The sequence below is a fragment of the Amborella trichopoda genome, chromosome 1 (genome assembly GCF_054954075.1).
Source record: "Amborella trichopoda isolate Santa Cruz 75 chromosome 1, AtrichopodaSantaCruz75HAP2 v2.0, whole genome shotgun sequence".
Taxonomy (NCBI): Eukaryota; Viridiplantae; Streptophyta; class Magnoliopsida; order Amborellales; family Amborellaceae; genus Amborella; species Amborella trichopoda.
The window spans coordinates 49,385,335-49,396,695 of NC_142336.1; positions in this window are offsets into that span (position 1 = coordinate 49,385,335).

The following is an 11,361-nucleotide window of genomic DNA, read 5'->3' on the forward strand; positions in this document are numbered from 1 at the left end:
TTTAAGTACCGTAAAAACTAATCCATGTTATACGACATTTTAAGTACCGTAAAAACTAATCCATGTTATACGACACTCAAAATGCCTTAAACCATTTTCTCCCGTTCATATTTATCGCTGTCATCTCTCTAAAAAAATTTTATGTTTATCTTTTCTTTCTCTTTCTATTTTTTTAATATATATCTCTTCTTTCTCTCTCTACTTACTTTATCAACTCAACAAACATGATTCCAACACGATACAAATCTAACTCCATCTAATTTTCATAGGAGATGGGGTTGAAGATTTTTTATAGGGGGTGGTAAGTTAGAGCAGGTTGTTATACAAATCTCCTTGGAGAGAGAAAAGATTTAGAGAGAGAAAGTAGAGATAAAAAATTAGAGAGAAAGAAGAAATAAATATTAAAAAAAATTAGAGAGAGAAAGAAGAGATAAACATAAAAAAAAAAAAGAGAGATGAAAGAGATAAATATAAATGATAGAAAAGGGTTTACGGCCTTTTGAGTATCGTATAACATGGGTTAGTTTTTACGGTACTTAAAATGCCAGTTTTTACGGTAATATTTGGTCAAAAAAATAAAAAAAGGGCCAAAATTGAAAAAAAAGGGTGTGGGCAAGGTTTATGAAAATTAAACGTTTTTTCCAAATAAACGAAAATTAAAGTATATTTGTGATAATTTCCCTTTAAATTATACCGAAAAATTACTTCGGGTCGACATTGAACTTCAAGGTCATGTCTACACTTGGAGTGCCAACCTACACTTTGGATCATCGTAGTAAACCTAGTGTGCAACGTCAATCCGAGGTTCGGATTGAGTTAGCACTTGGAATGCTAAAGCACTAACCTGTACTCTGGAGCCATATGGCAAACTCAAAATACGATCGACAGGCAATCTGGATCCATAAGGCAAATCTAGAGTACAGGTCGACACTCTAAGTACCGACCCGACCTGAGCTTCAAGTCAGGCTCAGGTCGGGAGGGCACTTCAAGGGCTGATTCAAGGGCACCGTGTTTCTACATATGCGGTCTAGAAAGTGTAAAGTATCCATCTTAAAGACAAGGAGGTGTTCCATCTAAAAACAATAGAAACTAACAGTCCAAATGTTTTCTCACTAGAATTATTATTTCTAGTTTCTAAAATTTATTTATTTATCATATTCATGACTTCCATGTCTACATGTCCTCAAAAGTTAAGTTAAAAAATCCATCTCAAAAATAGATTTATTAAGAGGCCCGTATTTCTACGTATACAAGCTTGGCCGCATAGAAACCGTATCCATATTAGAAACAGTAGCATTGATGAGCGCGACTCTACCTACCAAGACAAATATCTACTCTTCCATCTATCCCGTTTGTATTGGAATGGCTAAACAATGAGATCTTATGCTGAGATAGTCCACCATCAATATGAGGAATGCGCAAATACCTAGTAGGGATATGATCAACACTACAATTTGATCTCTCATACCAACTCCTAAGTTCTTCTTCTACGCCGTTTATCCCCATGATCTTCATTGTCCCCATGTTGATCTTCGCCCCATAAACTAGCTCATAACATGCGGAATAGCTGGATGTTCTGAATATCTTTCTTCGCCCCATAAACTAGCTCATAACATTGAGGAATATCTGGATGTTCTGAATATCTTTCTTGAGCATACTATAAATGCTAGGACTTCAAACCTCAGTCAAACGTGGGTAGTCCTTATAATAGTCTGGCTTCTACTACTCCAATTTGACTGAGGGATTCCCCCGCGAACGTGTATAGATGGTATTGTTTAAACTTAGTGACTGAGGGGCCGGTACCTGAAAATCTATTATGTGACAATAGATTGCAAGGAAATGTGGTATTTTCACTGTTTGGGTACACTTAAACGTAAAAAACCTAAAAATCAAAAAATTCATTACACGCAGTGATAGATGAAAAATCTATTACAAGAGTGATAGGTAATTTTGAGAGATCTTTTGCATGCGTTTTTGCTATGGCTGATTAAAAAAATCTTCTAAGCCTAAGTGATCCCTCCCTTTTTGAGCTCATCCCTTGTATCTAAAAACAAAAATAATAAAAATAAAAATCAATAATCAATGATAAATTACATAACACAATCATAATAAAAAATTTCACACAACATAATGTGATCCCTCCCTTTTTAAGCTCGTCCCCTCATCTGAAGGCATCTGTGTCATATAAAAATAAAAATCAGTAATCAATGATAAATTACACAACACAATCATAATAAAAAATTTCACGCAACATAATCTTCATAAGAAATTACTAAAATCTCAATTCAAATAACATACCTATTTAGTCTTCTCCAATACGTCAAAATTTTTAGTCTTCTCCGATACCTCAAAATTTTATACTGCAATTACCAAACCTTCTAGTTTGCTAATCAAACTTCTTCCCATTTTCTAACTCGTACCCTATAAATTTTGAATTTAGTATCATAAATTTATTGTTTATTTGAAATTATACAAAGAGACATTTGAAAGACTTCTGCATAAAATAAATAAAAATAAGATTTATCATAATAAAATCATGTTATTCCAATCATATTGTTCCAATGACTTATCATGTTGAAACCAATGTCATGTTAGAAAACATGTGATTGTATATAAGTGCCAAAGGCACTTAAAATAAGTAGGAAATAGTGTCATGACAGTAAAATGGTACAATTTATTATTAGAAAATCTTTTTGGAATGGTGATAATGTTATTATTAGAAATATTTTTGGAATGGTGTGATGATGATTTTAAGTCATTATTTTAGTGGAATTTTGTGACAAACAAGAAGGAAATGATAATTATGCATTTTAGTAGAATTTTGCGACAAAAAAGAAAGAAATGATAGTTTATAAGCACGTGCTGGTAAAATGTTGGTAATGCATTTCCTATATTTCTTCTAGACATAGCTAAACAATAACAATGTATTTCTCAGGTTACATTTAAATACTACCCAAACAGTAACAATCTATTTACAGGTAATGTATTATGTGGTAATGTATTACATCAGTAATATATTTCACAGACAATATATTTCCAGGTATCCAAACGGCCCCTGAAGGACTTTCCCGATAAAGGATCTTCTTGTCTCAATCCTCGGATCTTCTTGCCTCAATCCTCTAGTGGCCTTGAAATATCCACATGCATTTTTATTCTCCAAAATCACAAGTGGGATAAAAAAAAAACAATATTGGTTATACTGGAAATTATCGATAGGGAACGCGGTTCCCGCCTTGTTTTTTGGTGTAAACTTGTTGAACGAGTTGGTAGAGGAGAGGGTCCCGTCAAATTGCTTTCCGGATGAGAGTCAAGCCACAAGACCTTCTCCCGCTCCGATGGTTGGTAGAGCCGGCTTCCAACACATTATAATCTTGAGGTTCAGGAGAAGTTTTGAACTTAGGGTAAGAAAAGAGGGGAGGTTTTATGGAAAACTTCGAAAATAGAGAAAAGCAAGAAAATGAAAATAAAATAATGAGAGAAAAGGATAAAAAAATACCTTAGACACAGGCCCTTGCCACCAAGAGTCGGTGTCGGTTCAGAGTCGATAGTCACACGGATTTTTCCGATCCTTCGGGGTTTTGCAGGGTGAAGTATGGGTGAACGGGGGTCCGAAAAGTCAAGTTCTTCGGACCGCTTTTGGTTTAGAAAGAGTTGAGCCTTGGTCCTAAGGCTTGGGACTTGGGGTTTGATTTCGGGTCGGAGAAGGGTTTTGGTTTAGAGCAATAGAGCTTCGGCACTTTCTCTCAAAAATTTATTTTTTTGGGTCAAGGGATTGCCTATTATTTATAGGCAAACAAGCCTTGAAATCACCCTTTGAAGCCTGAAATTAAATCTGGGTTGTTCAGATTCTAGCACAACCGGCAATTCCTCCAACGTAGTTGTCATAGGCGTCACTCTAGCATTAATTATGGTCTATGTAATTAATGCTTAAGCAACCCGTGATCCTGTAGTATGGTGCAGTTTTGGAGGCGAATTGTCAGAGAATCGACAAATTTGGCAATGACATTAGCGCCATTGGGACTTACGTTTTCTAAAAACTGCCATGTGTCCTGCTCTGAGCATTTTTCTGTACAATGAATGGCCAATCAGGTGTTGTCGAAGTTTGGAAAGTTGTTGATGCAACTGCTACCTGCGTCATAGTCAACGACTATTAGGCACGCAAATCTCAAGGTCATGTTGATGTGATGCCTCATTCGATGAATCCGAAGGTGGCAGAGCTAACCAGGTTGTCAGCGTCGTTTCCGTACTGACACCTGATGTGTTAATATGTACGTCCAGGTTGTCGTTGGCTGATTTGACTTGTCAAAATTGATGTCATTGCTAATGGCATTGATGTACTTGGCAACTTCGTTGCTTGCTTGTTTTGGATGTTGGTCTCCATGTCCTGAGGTATTTGATGTCATGTGTTGTCCGTCCTGTTTTTTAATATTTAACAATTGTTTCTTTAACAAAATTTGGAATGGCGTCAGCGAAGCTCCTATTGTTGCCGGGACTTCCTACTTTCTGGTTGCTTCCAGACTGGTAGCCCTAGGATCCAGTCTGCTTGGTTCGATCTTTAGGGGCGCTCTTCAGTGCTTCAGCCTCTTCCAAGTGGTCTGGGTGTCTGGGGTGTGGTTTGTGGTTGGTTAAGTTGGGTTATGAATGATTCAGGTTTTAGGGTAGCTTGCTCGGGGAATTTTGACCTCCCACAGTTTATTCGATCAGGATCAAGGTGTCTACAAGCATATAATCCACATTCTCCACCTATCACCAAAACCCATCAATCTCATTATTTCATTCATCTCATTCAACCCTGTCATAGGCTTCCTCAAAGTCCAACTTATAGAGGATTCCTTTTATACCCATTTTTTCAGTATTATGAATGACCCCATCTATAACCTGCCTTCTTTTTATAAACGTTGTTTGTGGTCCCCTAACAATTCCTTGTTTACCATTTTCAAACAGTTTCAAGGACATTTATTAAGATCTTCCAATCCATCCATTTACCTATGTGTTTTGCCATACAAACCTCACCTCATCAAGATGGGATTGGTCTTCTAAACGCATAAGCTCAAACCGGAATGGAGGAGGACCAAATTTATCACCATCTAAGTCTACAAGAACATGATCCAAAGTCCAATGAGGTAGAGATTTAACCATTACTTTGGGAACAAAGTTTCTCGTTTGTAATTAGAACTTTTTCTATTGGGGATATTTGTGTTGCCACAAAGGAATTATTTGTCCATGAATGTGATCCCCAAGATATTAAGGTCTATCAATGCATTGAACAAGATAAAATTATTAAAATTAGTTTGATTAGCATAATTAGATTCATCTGGTGATTTGATTTGATTATGATCCCAGGCCCACACCAAGGCAACTGGGGCCAAGAAATCGTTTGTGATAACCCCTCATAAAAACTATCTTTTTCCTTTAAAACATTCAATCCATACGGATTTGTCAAGCACCACAGGTTCACCTACCCACAAAACAAAAAACCACTGAATTTGTTCGAGAAAAATTGAAAAAACATCTCTAAGCCATTTTTAGATAGACAGATACATAACGTACTAAAAAAGATGCTTAGTGGCTATGTTTTTGCTGTTGCATTGACTAATGTTGGACTGCCCACCCAAGGCGAATCAGAATAAAAACATATAAAAAATCCAGCAATTGGTTTTCGTTTTGGTCTATCATTTTTCTTCACCTTAAAACATTTGTAGATCTTTGGAAAATCTGCTTTTTAAATTGTTCCATTTTCACCAACTTCAATCCAATTAAGTTACATTCCCTCTTAATCATGTTATGTGACCCATCATTGTTTGGTGAAGTTGGGAATTCCTCTTACTTCTGATCTAATCCCATTCTATATATGAGGCATCAGATAATGGTGATGATATTTTACATGATGTGGAAAATGGTGTAGTGATGATGAAAGACCATTCAGCCTTCGTAGTTACTTATGGTTCACTCGCCATTATGGCCCTTGTATATTCCTCTTAATTGTGTGTTTACTCCCACAACGGCAAATGTTAAATTGAACTATTGTCCCTTTCAAAGCACTTGGTAAACCCATCATTTCTGATAAGGTGGTTGGGGCCCCTCTTTTTTCTTTTTTGTTGACGATAGGGTCCCTTTATGAGGCAGAATAATGTTGTTGTGTTTTGTATATAGGTAACTTTATTTTGTAGTGCCATTGCTTACATAGGATCCAAATCTAAGTCCTCACTGTACTGTTGCTTCCTCTTTTGGTCCTCTTCTCACCTTGCCATCATATAACATGTACAAAGGATTTATTCTTTGAGGTCCGATTTTGAGGTCGAGATGGGCATATCACAAACTTATCTTTAGCTGTCTTAATGGGCAATTGTGAAATATGCGAATATCTTTTGAAATAAGAGCATAGAATATGTAGAGAATAAAAATCAAGATTTGGTCAAAAATAAAGGGAAAAAAATGTTATAGAAAATTAAGAGAAGCAAAACACCAAGGTTTATATAGTTTTGCAATTGCTTACATCCACATGGCAGCAAAGTTTTTTTTCACTAATTAAATAACATCATACTCGCATGGTTACAAGCTCTCTCTCACAAGTCCAAAGACATAATTTTTCTCTTTCTAGATCACTCACCCAAAGAATTCACCCTCTCTCTCTTTCTTTGCACTACTTTTCTCTCTCTACAAAATATCCTTTATAAAGAGGAAACCTCAAGGACCACCCCACATGAGACCTATCTAGCTATTCCCTTCCTTTAGGAGTAAAAGATGCCCACCATATTGGATACATGTAAATCCCCAATACAAACGATCACACCTAAATAATAATAAGGGAAAATTACGAAAATATCCATTTTAGTTTATGTTATTATCAAAATACCAAATACTTTACGTTATTACTGATATGTCTATGATTTGGACTTCATAACAATTGTTTTAAAAAAAGACGAAACTACCAATTTTTGGTTTCTCAAAAATCGAAATCAAGCCAATTTTGGTTGTTGAAGAACCAAAAAGTTTAAATTTAGGTAAGACTTATCCACAAGTAGATAGAGATAAAGTTAAGATTCCTAACTTTATGGGAAAGGATAGAGCCCCACGTAACATCTTTTTGGGATTTGTTTTTCTATATAATGTGTTATTTAGAGAGAGAAAAAAATCCAAAAAAAATAGAGAAAAACTTTTGAGGATTTTTATAGAGAGAGAAAATAGTAGAGAAGAAAGATTTATGGGAGATTGAGTCTCTGGTTCTCTCAAATAAGTTGCATTATAATTTTATTTCAGAGCTTTATGTAGACCTTGTTGTACTAGCAAATCTCGAACATTGATTTGCCAAATTTCAAAATTATTTTTTTCATCAAATTTCTCCACCTCGAATTTTGCATTCAAAACTTTTACCGTCATACCGACAAACCCAAACCAGGCTCTGATACCACTTGTTGTGCACACGGAAACTTTAAATCCGATGGGTTAGTATTTGGCAAATAAAATATGAGAAATAAAGCATCAAATACACACCACAAGAATACAAATATTTACATGATTCACCCAAAAAAGGTTACATCCACATGCACAGTAAACAGAAATTCACTATATCAATGAAAGTTACATAAAAGATTTTGGAACAAACCTCGACAAACTCACAGTCAAGCAAAACCCTTTTATACCTGCTCTCCCAAACAGCACCATGCCGATCTCTCATCTCTATTATATAATTAGACCAATGTCTAGGAAGATAACAATTTTGAGAGCAAACGAGACTTATCAGGTGAAACAATCCAGAATCTCTATGGGAATCGCTTCTCTATCAAAATATCTATGGGAACTGCTTCTCTACAAGAAATCAACATCTCACTCTGCAGGAGACTTCAGGAGGCATCATCAATGTAGGAAGCTCTCTTCTCTCTAAGAGAAAATTCTTCTCTCTAAGAGAAAATTTCATCTTATACATACGAGGCTCCATCCCCCTCTCTCTTTATAGAAACCATAATTCCCATATGGTGACCCAAATAGGGCACACAAATTCTCTACACTTTCATCCCATATATATAAGATTAATAATCCACACTAAATAGACAACTTCCTTTAGATGCTACATATATCTCAAGACCATGAAATAGATCCAAGAGTCCTAATCGTTTTGGATTTCTATTTCTTTTAGAAAACTTGTCAATATCAATCCCAATCCCACAAAATATGGGAATATCTTAATCCCACATAATATGGGAATATCTCAATCTCACATAATATGGATCAATCTCAATCAATCTCCCAAAATATGGGATTTCCTTATGTGGGTGATTTTGGATAGCACCATATCCAACAATCTCTACCTTGATATCAAAATCACTTGTTCACCATGCTAATATCCATTGGATAGCTTCATGGATTCTTCATCACTTGTGGTATGTTCTGACGTACGAAACTACATCCTACACTGCTTACCATAAACACAGTGCCCACAGAAGTCCAACTTGCACTTCTTCACGCCATTGATCAATTGGCGTGTGCTAAGGTACGTGAGGCTCTATCCTTTCCCATAAAGTTAGGAATCTTATCTTTATCTCTATCTACTTGTGGACCTAAGGCTCCATCCTAATCTGAGTAGGATTTATCCGTAAACTTAGATCCTAAATAATAGGCTCTACCCAAATAAATAGGAAACCTAAATTAAAGGAAATCAATCCCTTAAAATTAGGGATTCAATAATTCATTATAAATATCAACAAATCTTCACATTAGCTTGAATTCTATTCACATCGACTGTCTTCTCCACATGCACCTCCATAGGCGCTCACTTGGGCAACACATTAGTCAAGTCCAAGCATAGCTTGAACTTTTGTTATGGAACCGGCTTTGTCAACATATCTACAACATTCTTTTTAGAGTCAATCTTCAGTAACAAGACATCACCTTCAGTCCTGATACCACTGCAAGCTGCATCATTCCCCATCAAAACTAATCCACCAGCAATGCTCTTATATGTGGTGAACCAATCCCAATGATGACACATATGATAGGAACATCCTGAATAAAGAACCCACGAGTCTTTAGAGTTGTCACAATTTGTCGAGACCGACAATACAGTAGATGTTCTACTTACCGAGCTTCCATCAACTGCCTTCACCTCATAAGGGAACTTTCAGTCTCTTTAGGAGACTACCTTACCAAGGGAAATTATCACCCTCACAAAGGCAATGCTTCTTAAAATCAATGTTGGCTAAGTAAATTCATAAAATAAGAAGGGGCATCACTTTAAACCAGCCTAGTTATTGGCAAATGCTTTGAAGGAAAGGATAAAAAACACTTGTAAGTTAGCTAATTAGCGGCCAACCCATCAAACTCTGCAAGTAAACCGAGTTGAGGAATCTAAGAACCCCACAGGAAACCTCAGAGCTCGTCTACCACATTCTACCAGCCACTTAAGCAAAATCATAGGGCGTAACTCCATACTGGAACTATTAGCCAATTCACCAACATGTGGGATATAAATTGAGAAAATTCTCCGAAGGACTTATGTCCCTACATACACCAGGTTTGAAGACCTAAGTGGGATGATTTGCCAATTAATGACACCAACTCCCATCACCTTTGCTAATGACGCTATCCTACTTGAGTACAACCATTTCCATAATCAACACATCTATATCATTGTCGTTGTAATATGGAATGAGAAGGTTCCTGGTGGACAATGGGACATCCCTTAACACATGTTCATTAAGGACGGTTAAGAAGGTGGGCATAAGCCCGAACTCAATTGAACCATCTCAGCACAACTCCATACTGGAACTATTAGTCAATTCACCACCACGTTGGATATAAATTAAGAAAATTATCGAAAGGATTAATGTCCCTACTGACACCAAGTTTGAAAACCTAAGTGGGATGATTAGCAAGTTAGCGACACCAACTCCCATCACCTTTGCTAATGACCTGAGTACAATCATTTCCATAATCAACATCTCTCTATCACTATCGTTGTAATAGATATGAAATGAGAAGGTTTCCGGTGGACAATGGGACATCCCTTAATGTATGTCCATTATGGACAGTTACGAAGGTGAGCATAAGCCCGAACTCAATTAAACCATCTTAGCTCATTATAAAAGTGTACTATGGAACAAAGAGACAAGCTGAAGATATTAGATAGGACCCACCATCTAGGTGGTAAGGTTCAAAAATTGATGCCTCTATCAACATGTTGATGGAAGATAATGGTTGCATGAGAACTTAGCCGTAGCTTTCACTCTTCAGTGGAGTCTTAAGTTACTGATAGCAGCATGCATCGCGAATGTATGCTCCAATGTTTCTCATAGAGTTAAAATTGATGAGGGAAAAGGAAAGGTGGTTGTAGGAAAAAAAACCCCAGAGAATCCTCTAGTTACCTATGATCAATTTATCATCCCCTTCTATCCATAGAATCACTGACAACTTCGAGTCTTGGTGCCCAAAAACGGGCAAGAGCAGGGTGTTTATTCCAATACCCTATGCACCCAGTTCTCAATTCTACTTCCTTGAGTCCCATAAGGGACATCACTGAAAGACTTATTGAACCCAACATAAATGCAGAGGACATTAAGGTATACAAGAAAAATGAGAACTCTTTAAAGATAAAAATAAATCAGGGTAGCCCATTAATGATGTAAAACATAATTAATACATAATGAGTCAATCGACTCAGACAAGAGTTAGGACGACAAAGAAGCCAAAGAATATTTCGAATAGAAGAAACTCACGTCCTAAGTTAAACAGTTCAAAAGAGAGAGTCTGGAAGAATTCTACAGCTACTATAGAGGAGACACAAGATGTCAACTTGGGGACTGAGGAAGATCCTAAGACAACCAATCTTGGGACTTCAATGTGATCTAACGAGTGTGAAAACATAAGGGCATCCCTACAGGAGTATAGAGATGTCTTTGCCTGGTCCTACAATGACATGTCGAGGTTAGACCCCAGCTTGGTGAAACATCGCCTTATGCTACATGATGGGGCAAGACTTATAAAGCAAAAACTTTACCCCCGAAAACCACACCTTAAGTTAAAAATAAAAGATGAGATCGATAAGCTTTTAAAAACAAACTTCATGATACCCATCAATTACTAGATTGGCTAGCTAACATAGTGGTCATGCCAAAGAAAGATGAAAGAATTAGAGTGCGTGTCAACTATAAGCATCTAAACAAATCATGTCCTAAACACAATTTCATCATCCAAATATAAATTCCCTCACTAACAACACCATTAGAGATACGAGATGTTGTCCTTTATGGATGGTTTCTCTAGGTACAACTAAATCCTCATGGCCAAAGATCAGAAGAAGACGTCTTTCATTATCCAATGGAAGGTTTACTATTATAGTGATCATGCCCTTCAGCCTAAAAAATG